The 25,339-nt window shown below is 40.5% G+C and overlaps 1 long non-coding RNA gene across 1 annotated transcript; it reads left to right on the top strand.

The window, feature by feature from the left end:
- The first annotated feature begins 1,844 nt into the window (after positions 1 to 1,844).
- Positions 1,845 to 25,115, top strand: LOC118002861. The gene is made up of 4 exons (XR_004677193.1): positions 1,845 to 2,141; positions 7,806 to 7,857; positions 21,533 to 21,614; positions 23,840 to 25,115. It is a non-coding gene; the product is annotated as an uncharacterized LOC118002861 (long non-coding RNA).
- Positions 25,116 to 25,339: the final 224 nt, after the last annotated feature.

Genomic DNA, 25,339 nt, shown 5'->3' with positions numbered 1-25,339 from the left:
ATAATATGTAATATTAACAAAGGAACAATGAAACACACTTAGAAACTGGTAGAAAAATTGTAGATTGCTACAAATTCCATGTATTTCAATTGGACAATACTCATTTGTCAAAGAATAAAGACCAAGAGCACCTGGGGTATTTTTTTTTTCCCCTAAATCACACCGGAGTCTACTAATTTACCAGCCAAGGGAGATACACCACTGGAGACATTTGCAGAGCAAGACCCTAAAGGGGGAAAAGTTGGGGTTGTTTTGTTTTCTTTTGTTTTGTTTTAAGTGCTAGGAGGGAGGAGTGCCTGATGGTTATTCCAATCAAGTGCTGAAAACTAGCACTCTGGATAGGTAGTAGGTTTAAACAAGTCCCATTACTCATTGGTCAGAAGAGTCTTCAGTCAGTTCCTGAAAAGGGGGGTGGGGGGGCGGTGTTCCTTAAGGTTCAAGGTCCTTTATTAGCTTCACCTGGTTAGAACCAATTGGGATGAAACATAATTTTTGGTTTTAATATTTCCCAGGCAAGTTTTGTTGTAAACGAAAATTTGTCCCTGTAGCCCTTCCTTCAACTGCACATTAACCAACTCCATGCTGGGCACTGGGAATACAGTAGTCAAGAAAGCAGAGCTAGTCCCCGCACACAGGGAAATTGCCAATTGGCAATATCTCATCATGAAAATGTTTATGTTATTTGACCTAAAAATTCCACTTCAGGAAACCCATGCTAAGGGGATAATAAATAAAATGGTCAAATATTTATACACAAAGATATCCATCGGAGTATTGCTTAGTCAAAAAATGGAAACAACCTAAACTTCCAACAATGTTGAAAAAATATAATATATTCTGAAGGTGACTATAATGGTTTAATGACATGGGAGAATGTGTACGATATAACATTAAGCAAGGTAAATAATATAAAATAACATAGATTGTGGTCTCGGTTATATTAAAAAGAATTTTTAAAGTACCTAGAAGAAATATACCTGAAATGCTAACATTATTGGTATATATATGTTGGGTTATAAAGGGTTTTTTTTTTCTTTATATTTTAGTTTGTTTTTACAAAATCATGTATTAATTTTAAAATCTGGAGTTTGGCAAACCCTCTGCCCCCTCTAAAAAAAATCAAAACAAAAACAAAGTAGGCAAACTGAAGAGTTCTCTACAAGTGGCTTAGCTCTGTGTTTGCAGTCAAGATCCCATAACCTTGTGCCCTGTGTCTAAAGGCGGAATTTCCATGAGAATTAACTCATCTTTGTTCCTACTGACTCTATAGAAACTGTGTTCTCCGTGGTTTACCCAAGATGAGCAAACAAGAGTGACACGGATTTTTCTGAAGTGGACAACATCTCCCACTTCCCACCACTGATATTGTAGGACCAAGGAAAAGAAACCCTGCTTCTCCTTTCTACGGGACACGGTAGTTAAGGAAACTCCAAATACATTCTCATCTTGAACCTCATGGCAACCCAAAGTGAGAAGAAGCTGAGTGATGTCAGTCACACTGCTCAGAGTCACTGGTAATGACCGAAGGCTCAGGATTCCGACGCAGGCCTGGCGTTACAGGGGCGACCCTTGCACCCCCGCACCAACAGGACCCTCAGCCATGGCAGACATCCAAGGACACCCTCGCTGTATTTGAAGAGGACTGGCCAGTTATTCAGCGAACACTGGTCTTACTGGAAGCTCAGCTGTGTCCCTTTGAAGCCTACCAAAAGGTAACAGCTGTGCAGACAGTGGGCCGATTTCACATATATTAATATAAACTCTCCCTCCCCCAGCTACCCCCACCCCACCCCCCGCGCGCGCGTGCACACACACACACACACACACGCACGCACGCCCGGGACTCTTTTGTTCCTCTTTCACTTGTCTTCCCAGGGAACACAGGAGAATGGAAGATGTTGGTAAAACAGGCTATGCCGGCACTCAAATTTATTTATCCAAGAGCTCGGTGCCTCTACATATAAGTTACAGCAAATTGTTTTGTTGCCAACAGATACAATACCTAAACACAAGCTTTGATCTCCTCGGCTGTCCAGTGGATTGAACAGCGCCTGCCCTTCCTATCCTTTCCGTGTCACAGGGCTGTTTAGGGATCGACTGAAACAAGGAGGGTGCGAGCCTACAGATGCCTCTTCGCGTAGGTAAGATGCTGTGAGGTGCAGCCCCCGAGGCCGGGCCTCGGGCCTCAGTGGACTCCCCCAGGAGCCGGGAGAGGCTAAGCCCGGCGCCCGCGCGGACCTGACGTGATTGTGCCGCCCGTGCCTGGCAGAAATTCCCGGGCGCCGGCGCTGCGGATCCAAGATCACAGCCCCGCCGCAGCCGTAAAAGCCGTAAAGATCGCCAGCCTGGGGGTGAAGTCCTCGGCGGGCGCGCGCAGCGGGGCGCGAACCACCCCACCAGCGCGCGCGGCCGGCGGCGGCGGCGGCGCGGGCTTGGCCCCCACGCCCGGCCCGGCTCGGCTCGCAGCTCACGTAGCGAGAGCGTGAGTCAGCGCGCTCGGCCGCACCCCTGAGCCCGGGCAGGGTTCTCTAGAGCCGCGCCGGCCGCCGGCACGTCCCGCCGCCCCGCTCTGCAGGCCGAGCGGCCGAGCGGCTGTCCGCGTGGGCGGCCGAGGCGGCGCGAGGGGCGGGCGGTAGCAGTCGGGACAGCCACGCGGTGGTGGGGCTCGCCTTCCCTGCAAACCTTCCCCACCCCCGTCGCTGGCCCGCTCGGAAGGAGGGGCGGGGGGGGCGGGGAAGGGAAGGACGGGCGGGGCCAGGGACGGTGGTCCTGCGCCAGCGGGAACTCGACCTTCGCGTCCCCGTGTGCTTTCCTTTGAGCCGCACACTCTCCTGCTCACGTTTGGCGCGACTGGGCAGTTCCCCCGCTGGGGCTGTGGGGCCCAGTTGCGGGGGGGTCGTGCCCCGGGCAGACTGGGGGTGGAGGGGGTGGAGGGGGTGGAGGGGTGGGGGTGACAAAATTAAGGGGGAAGTCCCTTATCAACCTAATCTCACAGGCAGCGGGGACTTAGTGGAGGCGGCCTGCATTTCCTCAAATCTGCACCTGTTTAGTTACAACCACCAACTTTATAAGAGGAAATTGCCTACGTGCCTGACGGCTGAAGGACAGAATTAGAAGTACTCTTGACTAAACGTGTGAACACAGCAGTGCCTCCCGTTCAGCCCTAGACCTACAGGGTTGCAAGACTGGGCCTCCCGAGGGCAGAAAAAATTCAAGTCCTCCTTTGCCCTTTGGTAAAATGCTCTTTCCCAAATTAGGGCGCGCTATAAAGCTTTCCTTTTTATGTTATCTGTGATGTGCCTTTGTCACTCTTTGAAAGCCCGAGCCAGGGGTAGCCATGTTATGGGGAGGGGGCCGAAGAAGAATGCTCATGAAGGGAAAGAGATAGATGGGGAAGAGGAAATGTGAATTAGGAAAGGAGCATTGAACAAAGAGTAAAGTGATTCACAGATTATTAGTGAGCCCCTAATGGAGGTGAGGCATGCCTGGGCACTGGAATGTAAAATCAGTGGCTCCCCAGGGTCCCTACTCCCAAGAGTTTACAGTTGAGAGGGGACATCAACCAAGTAAAGTGAAACACAAGGGAGAATTAGTGCAATGGTTCAAACACCCGGACTCAGGGGCCAGGCCGTCCAAGTTCCCCAGCCAGCTCTGCAGCTTCCTGAGCCAACAGATTGCCCTCAACCGCCTTCATTTTCCTTGTTTGAAAAATGAGAATGGAAAACAATATTTTTTTAGGACTTTTCAAAGAACTAAATACATTAATACAAGCAAAGCACTTGGACAATGCCCTGCGGTCCCGAGGCACTCAATAAATACTGTTAAAAAAATGAATGGAGACACAGGCAGGGCCCAGTACAGCAAGGCAGATTATTCACTGCTTAACTCCAGAAGGCACATACACATAGATGTGAATGCTGTACGATGTGGTAGTCCTGAGTATATCTATTTTAACATTGCTCATAATAGCAAAAAATGGAAATTGAAATGCATTTATTTATAAATAAAATGTACATTCATACAATGGAGTGATATTAGCACCACTAAAAGGAATAACTTACATCTATATCAAAATGGATAAATCTCAAAAATACATTGACTGAAAAACAGTTGCAAAATGATGCACACAGCATGATGCCATTTATATAAAGCATGCACACACAAAAATCCATGTATTTTATATTTATTATGTCTTTTTTTTTAATGCTGGAAGAATACACACCAAACTTAAAGGTCTCTCTGGATGGAGGAAGAGGAATTAGGATTTGCTATGCGGGTCATTAGGGATTTAGCTTATTCCATATTATACAAATTGTTTCGAAGAATGGTGTACATATATATCATGAAGTTTTGTGGGGTTTTTTTTAAGGTAACGATATACCAAATAAAATCAGAAGCAAATATATCAACACTGGCTAATTCTGGGTTGCAAGAACATGAGTGATCATTCCTTTTTCACTTGTACTTTTCTGTATATTCAAATTAAAAAATAAACACAACCTTGCAGTACAAGTGCTATCAGAGTTATGAAAGGCGTGGGCCTGGAGAGCCTGTCTTGGATGAAGCTAGCCTTGCATGCCCAGAACCTCTGGTCACAAAAGAGGAAAGATCTGGCTTTGCAAGACCCCTCTGTTCTGACTGTACCCCTGGGGCGGGAATGGGTGCCTCTGGAATGCCAAGGCTGGCCCACGGACTGGGCCGAGGCTTCCCTGAGCATGGTATTGCGGGTGCCTACCCTGTATAGGTTCCTCCTTCAATCCTTAGGCTCCCTAAAAGATGGCATTCTAGTGCCTGCAGGGGGGACAGCTGGTGCTGGCAGAACCCCTGAGAGAGGGCGCCGTGCTCCACGAATACGCCACCTACAATACTGAAAACGCAGTGAGCTACTGAATGTCACACAGCAGGTGAATAGTAAATGTGGAAATGGAAAGCATATCCAACTCCCATCTGTGGATGCCTGCTCTTCTTCTCAGCCCCTGCTGAGGACACTTTTATGGGTAGTGCCCTCTCTGGAAGCAGCTCAGTGTAATGGTCAAGATTCCGGCTTTGCAGAACTCAAATCTAGACTATGATTTGGGGCAAGTTACTCAACTTCTCTGAGCCTGTTTTCTCCTTTGTGAAATGGGGATAATAACGGGGCTGGGGGTACAGACTGGGAACCCTCAGTCAGTTGTGACTAGGTGTGGATCAGAAAGAGAAGTCTTTTGATAACAGAGACTGTTTTAAAGAGATTTTTCTTATTCTATGGCTGTCCTTTACCCTAGTAAAGGGTTAAATGACTGGAGAAAAAGGATGAAAGCCTTTTGCCTCAGTCACGTGGGACTGAACTTGATATTGACATTCTAAGAGAGTTTTAGGCCTAGGAACAGTTGTTTCGAGAAAGCCCATTACCCCCCCCCCTTAAAGAACCCATTGTTTTCGTTTCTTAATAGCCAGCATTATCCACTCAAAGCCCCCATCACCAAACAGGATGCTCTTACATTTAAAAAAATCACTTGGACACCAGTGCCTTCTGAAGGAAGCAGACGGAACTTGTGATTAAATGAAACACACGAAGAATTCCTTCTTTCTTCCTTGGTTGCTTTCTCTCCCTGGCACCCATAAACAAAAGCGTCTAAGGCATTTTTAATTCCCTCGTGCTGAAACTCCATGATTTAAACCTGATTCCCAGCTGCTCCTTTAGAACGGGTTGCACAAAATGTTGTTCAGTCCAACCAGCCCCCAGGGAGGGGTAAACACGTACCGCGGGATGGTGGGACGTGCAGAACGTCAGGGGAGCAGAACCAAGCAGAGTTAAGCATGTGCTGTGACTAATAAAGGAGACCTGGGGTGTGGCTGTCATGAGAAAAGTCACCTCCCCACAGGGCTCCAGTACCTAAGAAAGTTGGGGAAAACAACGAGTGATTCTCAGGCAATATTTACCCAGCCAGGGTGAATGTGGCTTTAGTTATCACATTCATGCTTTGCCAAGCTGCCCTCCTGTGTTTGTGCAGGAACGGGGTGCTGCCGCAGGAAGTCTAAATGATCTCTCTGGGGTAAGCCCCGTATCTAGGAAGCCAGCAGCCCAGCCCACAGCAAGGCAGAAAAGCCTCCGCCCTCCGCCCTGGCCTGAGCAGAGATGCCCAGGCATTTCCCCAATCATCCCAGCCCCACACCCGTCCCTGTCTTGTTCCCAGGGTTGGGCTGGGTATGTAGGAAGCCTCTTGGCACAGAGCATCATCACTAGCATGAGTAACCCTTCTTCTACGTTTCGGGACAGCACTGGCCCCTTCACCGAATGCAGTTTGTATTATTTCTCAGAGTATTGGTGGTGGGGATAGCATTTTTAGTTTTTGTTTGCTTGTTTTGTTTTTTTGCTTTTTGGTGTGGTTGTGTTGTTGTTACGGGTTTTTTGTTGTTGTTTTGTGTTGTTTTTTTGCTGGTACAGAAGTAACACACGTCGGTTGCAAAAAGAAACCTAAAAGCAATAGAAATATATGAAGAAGGAAATATCAACCACCCCTGTACTGGGTGGAAGAGTGTTCCCCTGCTCAAATTCATGTCTCTCTAGAACCTGTGAAAGTGACCTGTGAATGGAAATAGGGTCATTGCAGATGTAATTAAGAAGTCATCCTAGGGGCGCCTGAGTGGCTCAGTTGGTTAAACATCAGACTCTTGGTTTCAGCTCAGGTCATGATGTCAGGATCATGGGATCAAGCCCTGCATCAGGCTCCATGCTCAGGGCAGAGTCTGTTTGGAATTCAGTCTCTCCCTCTCCCTCTGCCCATCCCCACCGCCCCACCCCCAAAAATATAAATAAGTAAATCTTTTTTTAAAAAAAAGAAGAAGTCATATTAAACATAATATGACTGTGTTCTTGTAAGAATAAGGGATTTGGACACAACACACAGGGAGAAGGCCATGTGATGACAGATAGAGACTGAGGGACTGCACGCAAACCAAGGAACAACAAGGATGGCTGGCCACCGGCAGAAGCTAGGAAGAGACAAGGAAAAATCAAGAGCCGTAAAGGAGAACACAGTTCTGCTGACCTTGATTTCAGACTTTGGGCCTCCAGAACTATGAGACAATAAATTTCTGTTGTTCTAAGCCACCCAGTTTGTGGTACTCTGTTACGGCAGCCCTTGGAAACTGACACAACCCCAAAACCCACCACCCGCAGAGATAAACAATATTAATATTTTAATGTATGTCCTTTGATTCTTTCTATAGTTAAATGCATCTTATGAAATAGATGGCCAGTCTTTCTCTGGGAAAATTTCAGCAATCCCTCTCCTCATTGACTTCGGGCATCCATTGCTTTTTCAAATAAGCAGCTGAGAGAATACTGAGGAATATCCCCGGACTCCTCCCACTGTACCCCCAAAATCAGAGCCCAAGGCCCTAAAAAGTCCCTGACGTCACCTCCAAGTGACTCTACAAGTCATTCTGGGAAGGACTGTCCTAGCTGATCTGACTGGCAGACACAGCCAGCAGGGCCTGTGCACCAATCACACTCTCTACCCCTGTGTTCCGGGGCAGTGAGAGCCTCGGCCATGGAACCCTCTTTGCCCCAACCCTCCCCCAGCTCCCAAGGGAGAAAACTGGCTATAGACTAAATCCTTTACCTGGACAGATCACCAGCACCTCTGCTAAATACACTAGCCATGAGCCCAGTCACCCGTATTAGAGAGGCACCCAAGGCAAAGGTTTTGGCTCCTCCTCTCCTTTTCCTTACTCTAACCATCCTCCCAAAATCTAAGTAAATGTCAAGTCCTGAAAACCTTGTCTGTGTAACATTTCATAAATCCATCCTCTTTCTACAGCTACCTGGAGGCTCCAGATCAAGGTCAACATGGACAGTGATATATCATGTTGGTAAGTATGTACCCTTGATATGAGGTGATGAAAATGGCATAATTTACCTCTGTGATCTTCCTCCCCAAAACCAAATCCCATCTAAATGTTAGGAAAAACATCAGACATTCCCAAGTTGAGAGAGATTCTACAAAACACCCAAACAGTACTCCTCAAAACTGTCAAGGTCAGTGTGCCTGGGTGGCGCCATCAGTTAAGCATCTGACACTTGGTTTTGGCCCAGGCTGTGATCTCAGGGTGGTGAGACAGAGCCCTGAGGCAGTTTCCACACTCAGCACAGAGCCTGCTTGAGACTCTCTCTCTCTCCCCCTCTCCCTCTGCACCCCCTCCCACACCCACTCTCTCTAAAATAAATAAATTTAAGAAAAAAAAAAAACCCACCTGTCAAGGTCATCAAAAACAAGAAAAGGTTGAGAAACTGTACTAGCCAAAAGGAGTCTAAGTAGTAGTGATGATTAAATATAATGGGGTATCCTGGATAGATCCTGGCACAGACAGAAAAGGACATTATATAGACACTAATGAAATCTGGATCAAATATGGTCTTTAGTTAGTAATACTGGATCAATATTGGCTTATTAATTATAATAAATGTGCCACACGAATGAATATAAGATGTTAATAATAGGGGAAACTAGGTGGGGCAGTATATGGGAATTCTCTGTACTATCTCTGTAATTTTTCTGTAAGTCTAAAACCATGCTAAAAAATTAAATTTATTTTTTAAAAAAAAAGAACAAAGAAAAGGAAACTGTGTGCATAGGGCAAGGAGCTGGTTGTGGATGAGGGTAAGGGTCTGGATGAGGATGAGGGTCAGGATGACTAATCAGGAGTATTACATTCCCTCCTGGCCTGAAAAATCAAAACACCATTAACTCAACCCACTCCTTCCTCCCAAATACCAACAAGGGTGTCTAGAATTCAAAGAATTCATGACTCTTCCAACAAAAGATATTTCAGAAAAGTAAAAACAAACAACACACAGGGTATATACTACATTAATATTCACAATAATAGGATCCTAAATTTTTCTTACCACTTTATTTACCATGACCTATCCTGTATAAGTTCCATGTTTCTAGAACGGTAGTCCCCAAACTCAGCTGTGCATCAAAATCACCTGGCAGACTTTTATTAAACACAGATTTCTGAGTTCCATCCCTAGAGTTTTTTATTCATTAGGTCTGAAGTGGGGCCTGAGAATTTTCATTTCTAACTAGTTTCTGGGTGATGTTGATGCTGCTGGTCTGGGGACTAACAGTTGGAGAATGAATGGTCTAGAATTATCTTCCTTATCTACAGACTTTTTTTCCTTCTTATCTCTGTGTCTTTGCACATTTAGAGTCCTATCTGGAAGGCAGTCAACATATTTAGTACCAGGCATGCCAATAGATTCATAGGCTACAACAGTGGTTCCTAGCCTCATGGAATTTACATTCTAAGAGTCAGACAGGCAAACAATCAATCAATCAATCAATTAGAGAATTATAGTCTATGGAAAGTGCTCTGAAGGAAATAAACAGGGTTATATGACAACAACTAATTAAGAGTAGGAAGTATATGAACATTTCTTGGGTACCTGATCACCATCCGTTCTCCCCATTTCCCATGCTTACACTATCATGAGTTTTTCAGCAATGTTGGGTGGGTGGCCTGGACCCCATCCATAGCTCCAAAAGTGAACCCTACCTGGCTTAAACCAATTAGCACAGCAATCTTCCTGGCCTCAGTGGTGCGATGGAGGCTATGGTGCCCCGTTCAGATGTTCTTTTCTGGGCAGTACACGCATCCCCCGGATACTGTGGAGTATTGACTGCTAAGGCACACGGCTGTCCTCTTCTCCAGAGAATGGTCCTGGCTGATGGGAGCTGCCCAACCTGGGGGCAGCCCTCAGCCAATAACTGACTGATCTACAGGCACAAAAAGCTACATTGCCCCTGAGTTGTGGTTTATGCTCCCTCTGTGCATCAAGCCAAGGCTAGAATTAACCTGAGATTTCTTAATTCTTCAGTATGTTTGCCTTCCTTACCCTGTTCTACTCTCTCCCTCACAAATGTGTCTTCCTTCCTTCTCTCTTTTCTTTCCCTTTTTTCTTTCTTCCTTCTTTGCTTCCTTTCTTCTGTCCTTTCTTTCCTTTTATAGTCATCATACTGCACATTAGGTCTCCAGAACATGTTCACCTTACAACTGAAAGTTGGTATACTCTGACCAATGTCTCCCCACATCTCCCACCCCTCAGCCCCAGGTAACTATTGGACTCCCTGTTTCTCTGAGTCTGACTTACTTAGATTCCACATGTAAGTATCTGTCTGTCTTCCTGCAGCTGGTTTATTTCATTTAGTATAATGTCCTCCACAATCATCCATGTTGTCACAAATGGCAGAATGTCCTTTTTAAAAAAAATTTTAGGGACACCTGGGTGGCTCAGTTGGTTAAACATCTGCCTTCGGCTCAGGTCATGATCCCAGGGTCCTGGGATTGAATCCCACATCGGGCTCCCTGCTCCACGGGGAGCCTGCTTCTCCCTCTGCCTGCCACTCCCCCCTCCTTGTGCTCTGTCCCTCTCTCTCGAATAAATAAATCTTTTAAAAAAATGTAATGTAATTTTTAAAGATTTTATTTATTTTAAGTAATCTCTACACTCAACGTGGAGCTCAAACCCAGAACCCTGAGATCAAGAGTTGCACGCTCCACCAACTGAGCCAGCCAGGTGCTCCTGGGTGTCCTTTTTTTTTTTTAAGACTGAATACTCCACATCTTCCTTATCCGTTCATCCATTGACAGATATGTAGATTGTCTCCATATGCTGACTACTTGAATAATGCTGCAATGATCATGGGAGTGCAGATATCTTTTCAAGATAGTAATTTCCTTCCCTCTGGATATATACCCAGAAGTAAGATTGCTGGATTATATGGTAGTTCTATTTTTAATTTTTTAGGAGCCTCCATACAGTTTTCCATAATGGCTGTATAAATTTCTTGCCAACAATGTATAAGTGTTCCTTTTTCTCCATGCTCACCAACACTTGTTATCTTTGGACTCTTTTATAGTAGGCATCCTAACAGGTGCAACATCTCTCATTGTGGTTTTGATTTGCATTTCGATGATTAGTGATGTTGAGGATCTCTTCATGAACCTATTGACCATTTGTATGTCTTTTGGAAAATGTTGATTCAGGTCCTTTGACCATTTTTTAAATCAGGTTATTTGGTTTTTTGCTGCTGAGTTGTTTGAATTCCTTACATATTTTGGATATTAACCCCTTATCAGATATATGATTTGCAAATATTTTCTCCCATTCTGTTAAGTTACCTTTTCATTTTGTTAATTGTCTCCTTTGCTGTGCAGAAACTTTTTAGTTTGATGTGGTCCCACTTGTTTATTTTTGCTTTTGTTGCCTGTACTTTTGGTGTCAAATCCAAAAAGAAAAAAGAAAAAATATCATTTGCAAGATCAATGCCAAGGGGTTTTCCCCCATGTTTTCCTCTAGGAGTTTTATACTTTCAGGTCTCACGTTAAAGTTTTTAATCCATTCTGAGTTCATTTTTCTGATGGTGGAGGGTCCAATTTCATTCTTTTGCAGGTATGTATTCAGTTTTCCCAACACAATTAATTGAAGAGACTATCCTTTCCCCATTGTATATTCTCGGCACCTTTGTTGAAGATTGGTTGACTGTATATGAGTGGGTTTATTTCTGGGGGCCTTGATTCTGTTCCATTAATCTATGTGTCTGTTTTATGCCAGTACCACGCTGTTCTGATTAGTGTAACTTCTAATATAATTTGAAATCAAGAAGTATGATGTCTCCAGCTTTGTTTTTCCTGCCCAAGATTACTTTAGCTATTTGGATTTCTTTATGGTTTCATATAAATTTTATTATTGTTTTTCCTATTTCTGTGAAAAAGGTCATTAGAATTTTGGTAGGAATTACACCAAATCTGTAGACTATTTTGGGTAGTATGGATATTTTAACAATATTGATACTTCCAACCCATGAAAATGGGACAAGTTCCCATTGCTTGTGTCTTTTTTTATTTCTTTCAACAATGTTTTATAGTTTTCAGTGTACAGATCTTTCACTTTCTTGGTTAAACTTATTCCTAAGTATGTTATTCTTTTTGATGCTATTATAAACAGGATTGTCTTCTTGTCTTTTTCAGATAGCTCATTGTTGCTATATAGAAATGCAACTGATTTTTGTATGTTTTTATATCCTACAACTTTACTGAATTTGTTTACTAGGTTTAAGAGTTTTTGATGGACTCTCTAGGGTTTTCTATATACAAGATCATGTCATCTTCAGTGACAATTTTACTTCTTCCTTTCTGATTGGATACTTTTTATTTCCTTTTTTCTTTTCTTATCAGCTGTGAGTAGGACTTCCAGTACTATTTTAAATAGGAGTGGCAAGAGTGGGCATCCTTCTCTTGTTCCTGATTTTAGAGGAAAAGCTTCAGCTTTTGACTGTTGCATATGATGTTAGCTGTGGCTCGCCATATATGGCCTTTATTATGTTTAGGTACATTACCTTATACCTAATTTGTAAGAGGTTGTTTTTTTTTTTTTTTTCATGAAAGGATGTTGAACTTTGTCAAATGCTTTTCCTCCATCTATTGAGATGATCATATGATTTTTATCCTTCTTTATGTTAATATCACATTTAATGATTTGCATTTGTTGAACCATCCTTGAATCCCAGAGATAAATCCTACTTTATCATGGTGTACGATCCTTTTAATGCACTGTTGATTTGGTTTGCTAGTATTCTGATGAGGATTTTTATATCTATCCTCATCAGGGATATTGGCCTGTAGTTTTCTTGTAGTGTCCTTGTTTATCTTTGGTATCAGAATAAGGCTGGCCTTGTGAAATGTTTGGAAATATTCCCTTCTCTCCAATTTTTTGGAAATATTTGAGAAAGACTGGTATTAATTTTTCTTTAAATGTTTGGCAGAATTCAACAGTAAAGCCATGTGGCCTTGAGTTTTTCTTTGTTGGGAGATTTTTTTTTATTACTGATTCAATCTCCTTATTCATTATTGCTCTGTTCAGATTTTCTGTTTCTTCATGATTCAGTCTTGGTAAGTTGTATATTTCTAGGAATGTAGCCATTTCCTCTAAGTTATCTTCTGAGTTTGTTGGTGTATAATGCTTACAGTAATCTCTAGCAATCCTTTGGATTTCTGTGACAAAAGTTGTATTGTCTCCTCTTTCTTTTCTGATTTTATTTGAGTCTTCGCTTTTCTTTTCTTGGTTAGTCTAGCTAAAGATTTGTCAACTTTCTCTTTTCAAGAAAAACAACCCTTAGTTTTGTTCTTTTCTACTGATTTTCTTTTTATTGTTACAGTCTCTATTTCATTTTGTTTCTACTCTGATCTTTGTTATTTCTGTTGCTAACTTTAGGCTGTTTGTTCTTCTTTTTTTTCCTAGTTCCCTGAGGTTATTTAAGGTCTTTCTTTTCTTCTTAATTTGTTGTTTATCGCTATAAACTTACCTCTTAGAACTGCTTTTTCTGCATCCTTCAAGTTTCGGTATGTTGTGTTTTCATTTTCCTTTGTTTCAAGATATTTTCAGTTTCTCTTTTGATTGCTTCTTTGATTCATTGGCTGTTCAGGAGTGTGCTCTTTAATTTCCACGTATTTGTGAATTTTCTGAGTTTTCTCTTGCTATTGCTTTCTAGTTTCTTATGTGGGGTCAGAAAAGATACTTGACACCTTTCAGGTATTTCTTGAAGAACACTTACACATGCATCTGAATACCTACCTCAGACTCCGCTTTTGGAAAAATGGCCTAAGACAAATGAGCACAAGATCCATATCAGGACTATCAGAGCCAATGTATATTTATCTCAATACCCAGATGTTAGGTGAATTGTTGACAGCCATTGGAAAGAAGAGAAGAATCAAACCAACACTAAGGGAGTAGGGTGAAAAACAGAAGACAGATCTTGGTCATTTAGTTTAAACTATGGCTATGATGTATTCTTAGGTCAGATCTATGACTGGTTATTTAGTTATGTGAGACAATAAATTCCTTTGTATAATATAAGCCAATTAAGCTGGAATTTGTTACTTGCAAGAAAAATCATCCTGGCTGATATATTGGGGTCATCAAAGAAGGTGACTCAGAAACGACATCTAGACTGAGATTTAAAGCATGAGAAAGAGCCAACCATGCAAAGAGGCAGGAAAAGGAAAGGAGAAAATAACCAATGCAGAGGCCGTTCAGTGTGAATTTAGCAACTGGAGCAACATAGAGGTCAATGTGAGCAAGGTGGAAAGAAGTAGGACACAAGATTGGGAAGAAGAGCAGAGACCTCATAATTGTGGCTTATGCAAGAAAGGTGAGTAGAATTCTAGTCGGCAAACCCATACTCAAAGAAAAGACAGTGTCTTAGCATCAAAAGATTAATGAATAATTCTATGTTTAGAGAGTTTAGGTGAAAATTTTATGTTTAAAATACATATGTATCATTTTTTATGATTCCCCATTTTAAAATTTTTGAATTAAGCAACTACCCATTGCAGATCTCATCAGATCAGAGCGTTGTCACCCTATCCTCTCGTATGGATGTACTATAATCTATTAGCCTTATCGACTGTTGCCAGTGTTTCACTTAATTAATAGTTCTGCAGTGAATGACCTTGTATACACACCTTTGCGCAGTTATTGGAGTAAACCTGTTATTTTATAAACATAGAATTTCTCAGTCACAGGAAAGCCACATTCCCACTTTAAATTTCCCAATTTAAACTTAAATTGCCAAGTTGTACCTAAAAGTACCAATTTATACTCCATTTACAGCAAACCTTACTGGACATTTTATCAATTAAAAAATACATTTTCCGGGGCACCTGGGTGGCTCAGTCAGTTAAGCATCTGCCTTTGGCTCAGGTCATGACCCCAGAGTCCTGGGATCCAGTGGCAACTTTGGGCTCCTTGCTCAATGGGGAGCCTGCTTCTCCCTCTCCCTCTGCCCTGCCTCTGCTCATACTCTCTCTCTCTAATAAATGGATAAAAGCTTAAAAATAAATAAATAAATAATACATTTTCTAATCAAATAGGCCAAAAAAATGCTTTCATTTACGTTTGTTTAATTATTGAAGTGTATTTTTATTTGTCTGCTGGCCGTTTGTACTTCTTCTATTATAAATGCCCAATTCATGTCTCTTTAAACTTCTGTAGAGTTCTTTATCTTTCTGTAGACTTGTAAAAGTTCTTTGGCTATTATGAATATTGATCCTTTATTTGTCATGTGTGACTGAAATATTTTTCCCATTGTCATTGGCATTTGACTTTGCTTATGGTGTGTTTTAGATTTTTATGTAGTGAAAATCACTCTTATAAAAATGCTGCTAGGTTATTTTTTCATGCTTGGAAAAGACTTTACGCAGGCACACCTCGGAGATAATGCAGGTTCAATTCCAGACCACTGTAATAAAGCAAATATCACAACAAAGCAAGTCAAATGAATGTTTTGGTTTTCCAGTAAATGTAAAAGTTACGTTTACACTATACTGTAGTCTATTAAGTGTGTACTAGCATTATGTATTAAAAAAAACAATGTGCATACCTAATTTAAAACAAAAAATAAATTAAAAAATACTTTCTTGCTAAAAAATGCTAACCGTCATCTGAGCTTTCAGTGAGTTGTAATCTTTTTGCTGGTAAAAGGTCTTGTCTCGATGTTGATGGTCGCTGACTGCTCAGGTAGTGGTTGCTGAAGGGTGGGGTGGCTGTGGCAATTTCTTAAAATAATACAACAATGAAGCTTGACACATTGATTGACCCTTCCTTTCACCAATGATTTCTCTATTACATGCAATGCTGTTTGCTCACATTTTACTCAAGTAGAACTTCATTCAAAATTAGAGTCCTCTCAAACCCTGCCACTGGTTTATCAACTAAATTTACGGGATATTCTAAATCCTTTGTTGTCATTTCAACAATCTTCTCAGCATCTTCACCAAGAGTAGATTCTACCTCAAGAAACTACTTTCTTTGCTCATCCATAAGAAACAACTCCTCGTTTGTTAAAGTTGTACCACAAGATTACAGCAATTCATCACATCCTTAGGCTCCGCTTCGAATTCTAGTCCTCTTGCTATTTCCACCACATCTGCAGTTACTTCCTCCACTGAAGTCTTGAGCCCTTCAAAGTTATCCCTGAGGGTTAGACTCAACTCTTCCAAATTCCTGTTAATGTTGCTATTTTAACCTTCCCATGAATCACAAATGGCATCTAGAATGGTAAATCGCTTCCAGAAGGTTTTCGACTTACTTTGCTCAGATCCTTCAGACGAATCACTACCTTTGGTAGCTGTAGCCTAAAGAAATGTATTTCTTAAATAATAAGACTTGAAAATCAAAATGATTGCTTGATCCATAGGCTGCATAGTGGATGTTGTGTTAGCAGGCACAAAAACAACATTAATCTCATTGTACATTTCCATCAGAGCTCTTGGGTGACCAAGTGCCTTGTCAATGAGCAGTAACATTTGGAAAGGAATCTTTTTTTCCAGCAGTAGGTCTCAACAGTAGGCTTAAAATGTTCAATAAACCATATTGTAAACAGATGTGCCATCAACCAAGCTTTGTTGTTATTTATAGAGCGTGGGCGAAATAGATTTAACAAAACTTTTCAGAATGGTCAATGAGCACTGGCTTCAACTTAATGTCACCAACGGCATTAACCTCTACTAAGAGAGTCAGCCTGTCCTTTAAAGCTTTAAATCTAGGCATTGACTTCTCCTCTTTAGCTATGAAAGTTCTAGATGGCATCTTCTTCCAATAAAAACCTCTTTCATCTACACTGAAAATCTGTTGTTTAGGGTAGCCACCTTCATTAATTAGCTACATCTTCTGGATAACTTCCCGCTTTACCTTGAACTTTTATGTTATGGAGATGGCTTCTCTCCTTAAACCTCACAAACCAACCTCTGCTAGCTTCCAATTTTTCTTTTGCAGCATATTCACCTCTCACAGCCTCCAAAGAGTTGAAGATTTGGCCGAAGGTAATGTGACTGGTTTAGTCTTCTATCCAGACCACTCAAACTTTCTCTACATCGGCAATAAGATGTTTCATTTTCTTATCATTTGTGTGTTCCCTACCAAAGCATTTTTAATTTCCTTCAGGAACATTTCCTTTGTATTCACAACTTGGTTAACTGGCACAAGAGGCCTACCTTTCAGCCTGTGTTGGCTTTTGACATGCCTTCCTCACTAAGCTTAGTCATTTCTAGCTTTCGATTTAATGTGAGACACATTTGACTCTCTCTTTCACTTAAACACTTAGGGGCCATTGTAGGGTTATTAGGTGGACTAATTTCAGTATCATTGTGTCTCAGGGAATAGGGAGGCCTGAGAAGAGGGAGAGAGATGGGGGAACGGCTGGTCAGTGGAGTAGTCAGAACACACTCACATTTATCAATTAAGTTTGCCATCACACATGGCATGATCCATGGTACTCCAAAATAATTACAGAAGTAACATCAAAGATCACTGATCACAGATTACTATCACAAATATAATAATAATGAAGAAGTTGAAATATTATGAGAAAAACCAAAACGTGACACAGAGATATGAAGTGAGCAAATGCTGTTGGAAAAATGGTGCTGGTACAGTTGCTCAAAGCAGGGTTGCCACAAACCTTCAATTTTTAAAAAACCCAGTATTTACAAAACACAATACAGTGAAGTGCAATAAAACAAGGCTGCCTGTATTTAAAATTAGAAAGCCTCTCACCTGTGTTTTCTCTAATACATTTATGGTTTAAGTCTTTACATTTAAATCCTTTTGGAATTAATTTTGTGTGAGGAGTGAGGTAAGGATTCAGTTTAATTTATTTTCCTGAAGCCTTGCCAGTTGTCCCACTATAATTTATTGAGTAATCTGTATTTTCCCTACCAATTTGAAATGAGGTTATTATCAAATATTATTTTTACGTTTGGGTATATTTCTATGCTCACTATTCAATTTCATCAGTGTATCTATTCCTACATCAGTACTAACCTGTTTTCATTACTGCAACAAAAATGTTTGCCTTATACCTGCCTTTTCTTGGCTATTCTCATTGCCAAGTTTTAACAGTTATTTATTTGTTTTATCCCCCTAGTGAACTTAAGTTCCTTTAGAGCAGGAACTGTTGCTTAAGCATTTTTATAGCCTTGACAACTTGGCTGAGTATTTATTTTTCTTAGTAGCTTTCCATCTTGCTCCCCCAACCCCACAGTGCCTTGCACAAAGTAATCACTCAGCAAACATTTATTAAATTTTAAGTGTTAATGGGTGCCTGGGTGGCTCAGTCGGTTGAGCATCTGCCTTCAGCTCAGGTCATGATCTCAAGGTCCTGGGATCGAGCCCTACATCGGGCTCCCTGCTCAGTGGAGAATCTGCTTCTCCCTCTCCCTCTGACCACCGCCCCCCCACTCATGCTCACGGCATTTTCTCTCTCTCAAATAAATAAAATCTTTAAAAATAAAATAAATTTTAAGTGTTAAAGTAGGAAGAGCAAGATGTCCTAAGATAAGAGACAGAAATCAAAAGAGTGAATTTGTGAGAGCTGAAACAGATAGCCCCAGCGGTAGTGATGTAAGACAAGTGGGATGATAAGCAGCCCCAGCCGGGGTGACAGTCTGCTCACAAAAGCACCAGTGTTCTTGGTGTCAGTGAACCAGCTCTGGTGCCTGATCAAGTGCTCTGGTCAACAGGTCTCGATGACTGAAGGAATGACTGCCTTTGTCATCCAATTCTGTAATGGATGAAGAACGACTACCCGTTGCCTCCTGCATTTCCTGAAGAATGGCTGTCACTGTAAAGGACTGTGACTTGGCATGCGCGTACCTCATCACCCAGAGGAGCTCTCTCCCTCTCAAAGTAGCCCCCTACGTGTTGATGAATCACCTGTGCTAGGAAGCTGTATATTTCTTCCAGTGATTCTGCCATAGACTACAAGTTTTTATTGGCATTGCCCTCAGAACCTAGGGATAATCCACATGTAAGGGGATTTGGGGTAAAGCTGCCAGCTGAGAGTTAAACTCCCAAAACTAACACAGAATCATCATTTTCCAGAATCTGCATCCTTCTTAAATTGTTAAAATTTCAGATTTCCAGTCACATGAAGAGTCTGGTTCGGGAGGTCATGGTGGGCTTGAATATGTATGTCTAATAAGCGCCCTCGGTGATTATCAGTTTGGGAGCCACTAACATAATGGATTAGATTAATCTAGATAGAAATGGGTTGTATAAGAGACTGAGGAAACACAGGAGTCCAATTAAATTAATTAGGGTGTATCCTTAAAACAAGAATGTAACTAAAGAAAACCAACCTAATTATTTACACTGAGATCTATTTTAAAAAAACGAAACAAAAAACCTCTGCTGACAGAAGAGTATGTGTCAGACTCAAGCCTAAAATAGAAATCAGAATGTGTCAGTATTATTAAAATGAAAGAATGAATGCACAGACCAGCCAAAGCAAATTTTCAGCTCTCCTTCGATTAGAGACTCTGAAAAGTTCTGGCCATGGCAGTTGCTAGAATGAAGTATGCAACTAACCAGGATGACACCTTTAAAATATGAAAATCATCTGAATGTAGATGTTTCAACATGGATTACCTTTGAAGAGTCCTATTAGTTCGAAGTCACAGTATGTAGCGCTGATGATAGCTAAGTGTGTGACTTTGGGCAAGCTGCTTACCTCTGGGCCTGTTCCCTGCCTCTGAAATAGTGCTAGTTTGTTTCTGAGTCCCATTGATCTGTAAGTTCTCCTACAGGCCTCGAATTCTTTGGTTCTATGACATAACCATCTCTTACCAGATGCACACACATGGATCCCGGCTGCTGACACGGGCCCAAAATCTTGTGACCTCACTTCTTTTAGTCCTTCCCTAAGACAAGGCCTGTGACAACCTGGAGATTCAGACACAGTGACAAACTGCTGCTGAACACTCAAACTCCTCTACAGATCACTGTCTGACCTCTGAAGGGGTTTCCGGTCTGTGTTCCAGGAATATGCCTTGGTCTCACATCGTTCCTTCCTTTCCAATAGGTATTGTCCCTTAACTGCTGGTTGAAGGTGAATGTGATTTTCTATCCTCTTCCCAGGGCCTCTGCTCATCGACAGTTATCTAAGCAAAGACATTTGTTTGTCATTAAGAGTCTCTAAAACAATGTTACTATACAAATATATCACAAAGGTATGAAAGAGAGAGAATTATATCTTTTATTTTATTTTGTAAAGATTTTATGTTTAAGTAATCCCTATACCCAATGTGGCACTTGAACCTACAACCCCAAGATCAAGAGTCACCTGCTCTACCAACTGAGCCAGCCAGGTGCCCCAAGAATTATGTCCGTTAAAAAAAGTAGAAATTGGGGCACCTGGGTGACTCAGTCAGTTAAGCACCCAACTTTTGCTCTCAGCTCAGGTCTTGATCTCAGGGTCGTGAGTTCAAGTCCTACACTGGGCTACATATTGGGCATGGAGCCTACTGAAGTAAATAAGTAAACAAACAAACAAACAAATAGATAGAAATAAAGATAGAGATAGGAAGAGTGATAGAGATGGAGAGATCTTTCTATGTTAGGGATATCAACCTAATGCTCCCAATATCCAGAAAACTCTGAGAAACTGAAGAATAAATGACTAAAAATCACATAAAGATATCAACCATTTACCCAAAAGGACAAAAAACAGCCATAAACATTTAGAAATTGTTCAACTTCAAAATAATAAGAGAAATACAAATTAAAACAATGCTGCAATAGCTTTTTGTTCTTACCAGGTTGTCAAAACTTAAAAGCCTTGACAAAACATTCTGCTGGCAAGACACTGGGGAAATTGTCGCTCTCATAGATTACTAGTGGAAATGCAAAATGGTGCACACTTATAGAAGGGAATTTGGCAATACCTAACTAAACTACACGTATGTTTACCTTTTGACCCAGCAATCCCCCATTTATGATTTTACCCTGAAACTGTACCTCTACCATAATGAACAGATATAACAGCAAAAATAAGCAGTTGAATAAGGTGTAGCGCATCCATTCAATGGAGTCCTGTATAGCTATAAAAAGGAATAAGGAATATCTCTATGAAATGATAGGAGTGATATACAGAATATAGATTTAGGTTTAAAAAAAGTGAAGTACAAAGAGTATAGGTGGTATGTTACCTTTCGTGTAAGAAAATAAAGGTGAAATAAGAATATGTATATTCACTACATATTTTCGCAAAAAGAAACACAGCAAGAACAAATGAGAAATTAATGAGTTTGGTTATCCAGAGGGTAAAAACAGGGTATAAAGGGATAAAAGAGCACTACACATTCTTGGAATATCTTTTTCAGGTATCATTTTGGCTCTTGGAAGTATATTACTGTTTTATTTACTCAAAAACATAAAATTAAAGCAACAAGAATGGAGGTGGATGAAAAATCTAAAATGGGATACAAACAGAAACAGAAGAGTCTTACTATATTTTAAACAAATAACCTAAGCACACTGAAGAAAAATAAATTAAGCCAAATAACTTGAACACAATGCTTTGCTTATATAACCTTGATCTAAAGGCTAAAACAGCTACCAAAACTGAACTCCACTTTAGTATACACATTTTTCTCAGTGGTATGGGTGCATAATTCTGAAATTATTTTCTGTCTGTTGTAGGATGGAGTAAATGAATAAATATTTTGAGAATGTGGGGAACCAGGTTTCTTGCTTTCAGAGAAGACATACAAATATGGAGGAGGTAGGCTTTAAAGAATCCTGTGTTGTTGGATTGAAATTGGATTCAGTATGAATTTATAGTTTTTAGTGCATATATAAATATAGAAATAAATATGCTTATTTGTGTATATATGAATGGGTACAGTATGAATTTATAGTTTTATATATATACACACACACACACACACAGAAATAGATGTGTGTGTCTGTTTCTTAGGTCTGTCTGCTGAAAGGGCCGGTAGCATCCAAATCTGGGTTTCTAGAAACCATTCCCCACTAAAAGGAACCAGGGCTCCCTGGAGAAACAAGTGATTCCAGGGCTCAGACAGAAAAAGTACAAGATGAGTCTCCACTATCTTGTGTCAGAAAGTAAACAAGTGCTCAAAAAATGATGAGACATGTCAAAGGAACACAAGAACCAGCTTAAAAGGTGCATCCACTAGGTACATCTGAGAGAGTTTGAGCATCAAAATTAATAATTATAGTAATGAACAATAACACACTGAACAAAAATAAGAACCCGTTAGTCCATACTTATAATTAATGACACCAGTAAGTGCTCCCTAACCACAACATGCCAACTCATAAATGTAGAAAAAATGATGGAGTTAGAAAATCAGCGTTTTGCAGCTATATAGTATTAATTGATTCAGAGAAGGTCATTAATGAATGATAAAGCTAGTAGATAAAAGTTTGATGAGAAATGGTTTATTTACAAAATCTCAAAACATCTCACTACAAATTATTAATTAAAAAGAGGAAAGTAGAAAATTTGCAGGAAAGAAATCTGGCAGACACCACCTTAACCAAGTGATCAAAATTAACATCATCAATAATGGGTCAAACTGACACAGAATGCCTCCTCATAGAATGCACTGCGAAGGACACAGTAGCACTTAGGTAGGATTCCTGCCAAAAAGGCATAACCTAAATCTAATCATGAGGGAACATTAGACAAATCCATATTGAGAAGTATTCTGGAAAATATATGACCTGTACACTTCAAAAAAAAAAAAAAATGTCAATGACATGAAAGGCAGAGAAAGCCCAGGAATCCAGACTATGCAAACTAAATTCCAGACTATGCAAACTAAAAAGCCAGGTAAGTAAACGTAATACTTAATCCCATATTGGATTGTGGGCCAGAAAAGCAAAATTGTTAAAAGGGACACAATTGGTGAAATGGGAATAAGATCTGCAGATTAGACAACAGCATTATATCAATTGCAAAACTTCCTGATCTGATATTTGAACTGTGGTTGTGTAAACGAATATCCTTATTCTTAGGGAATATACACTTGAAGTGTTTAGGAGTAAAGAAGTATGATGTATGCAACACACTCTTAAATAGTTCAGAGAATGATAGAATATTAACAATTGGTGGATCTGGGTGAAGGGAATAATAATGGTTTTTTTTAATCTATTCTTGTAACTATTCTATAAGCTTGAAATTATTTCCAAATGGAAAGAAGGAAGGGAAGCGAAGGGAATAGGTAGGGGCTGGGGGAGAAAAGAGGAGGGAAGGGAAGTGAGCGGAAGGGAAGAAAGCAAGCAAACAAGCAAGCAAGCAAGCTTCAACTGTACTTCAATTAAAAAAAGAAGAATTCTAGTTTCCTATCTCAAAGCCCTCTGGCCTCTGCCTATGAGGTCACCAGTTGGCCCACTAATGTGTGATCGCTCCCAGAGGGAAGAGCGAGTGTCAAACGTTCAACTCACAGCCATGACCCCAAACTATTCATGACGGTTTTGTTACAAAAAAGATAGCAGGAAAAATAATTTTCAAGAAATACAACCCCAAGAACCTTCTGCATGTGTGGCCAGACTTGTTTTCTAGCTAGAAATCTCAGGAGGCTTACATGAAGTTCCCCACAGAGCACAGACTTCAGGTTATGGAATCAGAACTAGGCTCAAATGCCGGCTTTGTGACTTAATAGCTACTTAATTTTCTGAGCCTCAGTTTCCCTTCTATCAAATGGAAATAACCGTGCCTGCCTATATCATACAACTGTGAAAAAGATTAAATAGAATAATAAATACAAATATAATGACCTGTGTATAGCACCTAAGTTTTACTAAATTATGTTCAATATATCCTTTTCCCCCTTTTCCTTTCCCATAAATGACAAGAGTGTACCTGATAGTATAAATATCTTTAGGATTATGACCAATATTCAAACATGAAAGGTAATTTTTTTTTAATTTTCAAGTTAATCAGTGGTAAATAGATTCATTAATATCTATCAACAGGTAAACTACCCAGAGCTGCAGGCTCAAATCAGAAGAAAGAATTGGATAATGATCTAATTGGAAACTGGAAGGTCAGCTGTGAAAACAGCCCCGTGTGTAGGGCACAGACAAGGAGTCCCTTGTTATCACTGTGGCTCTTAAACAAGGTGCTCAGCATCTCCTTTGGTGCCCAGACAGGCATTCAGACCTTATAACTGTATCCCAGCCAAAACTTTTGGCCAAAAGCAACACCAAGTTGCTCGAGATGATAAAAGCTATCTGTCTACTCTGGAGGTTTAGAATTAAACATAGAGATGATGAAATAAACCAAACCATGGTACTAATAGTTCGTTCATGCATTTAGGAATGATCTGTATACATTTTATATTTGAAGTATTTGAAGTGTTTAAGAGATTTTAGGGAAATTTGATAGATTTGGCCTTTGATTCTAGTTTGAAATGTATAACTCAGTCATTTATTTTAGACTTAGATTTTCAGTTGAAAGATAAAGAGAATTATGCAAAGTTTGTAAGCAAAACTGGAATTTATAGGATTAGCTTGAGATGGACCATGTTCATTAACTTAATTAGCTTTTTTAGAGCTGGGAAGCCTTTGGTGGGCAGGTTGGGCAGTAGAAGTGCTTTAAATAATCAGATACACTCAATTTATAAATGCAGTTTAAAATGTTCAAGGGAATTTTAAAAATTGAGATGTTAATAGCACAGACTGTTTTAAGGAATTTGGTCTGTTCAGCTACTCAAGCAAATTATAATCAAATACCTCCCTGGATTGATTACATTTATTTTTAAAATAAGAATTATAATTTGAACTTGAAGGCTTAAGGAAAACTAGTTTTATTTTTCCTTTTTAACTTTTCTAAATTGAATATTAATTCTAGAATCTTGAGGTTTAAATTGCATTTTATATCCACAAAAACATATTGCACAGAAACTAAGTAACTCAACTGGACAGTGCCAATTTTAGGATGATGACCACTTAGATCTCTACTATATTTTGTTTCCTAGGAGAGCTACATTCAGAAAATGGAATTTACTCAATTTTGAATTAAATATTTTTAAACTATTTTAACCCTCAGGAAATGGGAGAAAGGAAATAGGAGGAAAAAATCCATAATAGGATGATAATGCTAATAACTAAAACTTATTTTGTCCCTAATATGTACCCCGCACAGCTCTAAGCTCTCCACATCTACTACTATTCACTTAACTTAAAACCCCATGAACTCTTAGAAGTAGAACAGCAGAGAAGAATAAAAATGCTGTGTTGGGCAGCCCAATCTAGGAAAGAAAAAAAACAAATGAACAAAGAAACAAAGGAAGAAAGAAGGAAGGAAGGAAGGAAGGAAGAAAAAGGGGCGCCTGGGTGGCTCAGCCATTAAGCGTCTGCCTTCAGCTCAGGTCATGATCCCAGGGTCCTGGGATCGAGCCCCACATCGGGCTCCCTGATCAGTAGGAGGCCTGCTTCTCCCTCTCCCACTCCCCCTGCTTCTGTTCCCTCTCT

This window comes from Mirounga leonina, unplaced genomic scaffold (genome assembly GCF_011800145.1).
Source record: "Mirounga leonina isolate KUSES-001 unplaced genomic scaffold, KU_Mleo_1.0 Mir_84, whole genome shotgun sequence".
NCBI lineage: Eukaryota > Metazoa > Chordata > Mammalia > Carnivora > Phocidae > Mirounga > Mirounga leonina.
Note: the sequence above shows the minus strand (reverse complement) of the source record. Positions and strands in the feature narration are given on the sequence as shown.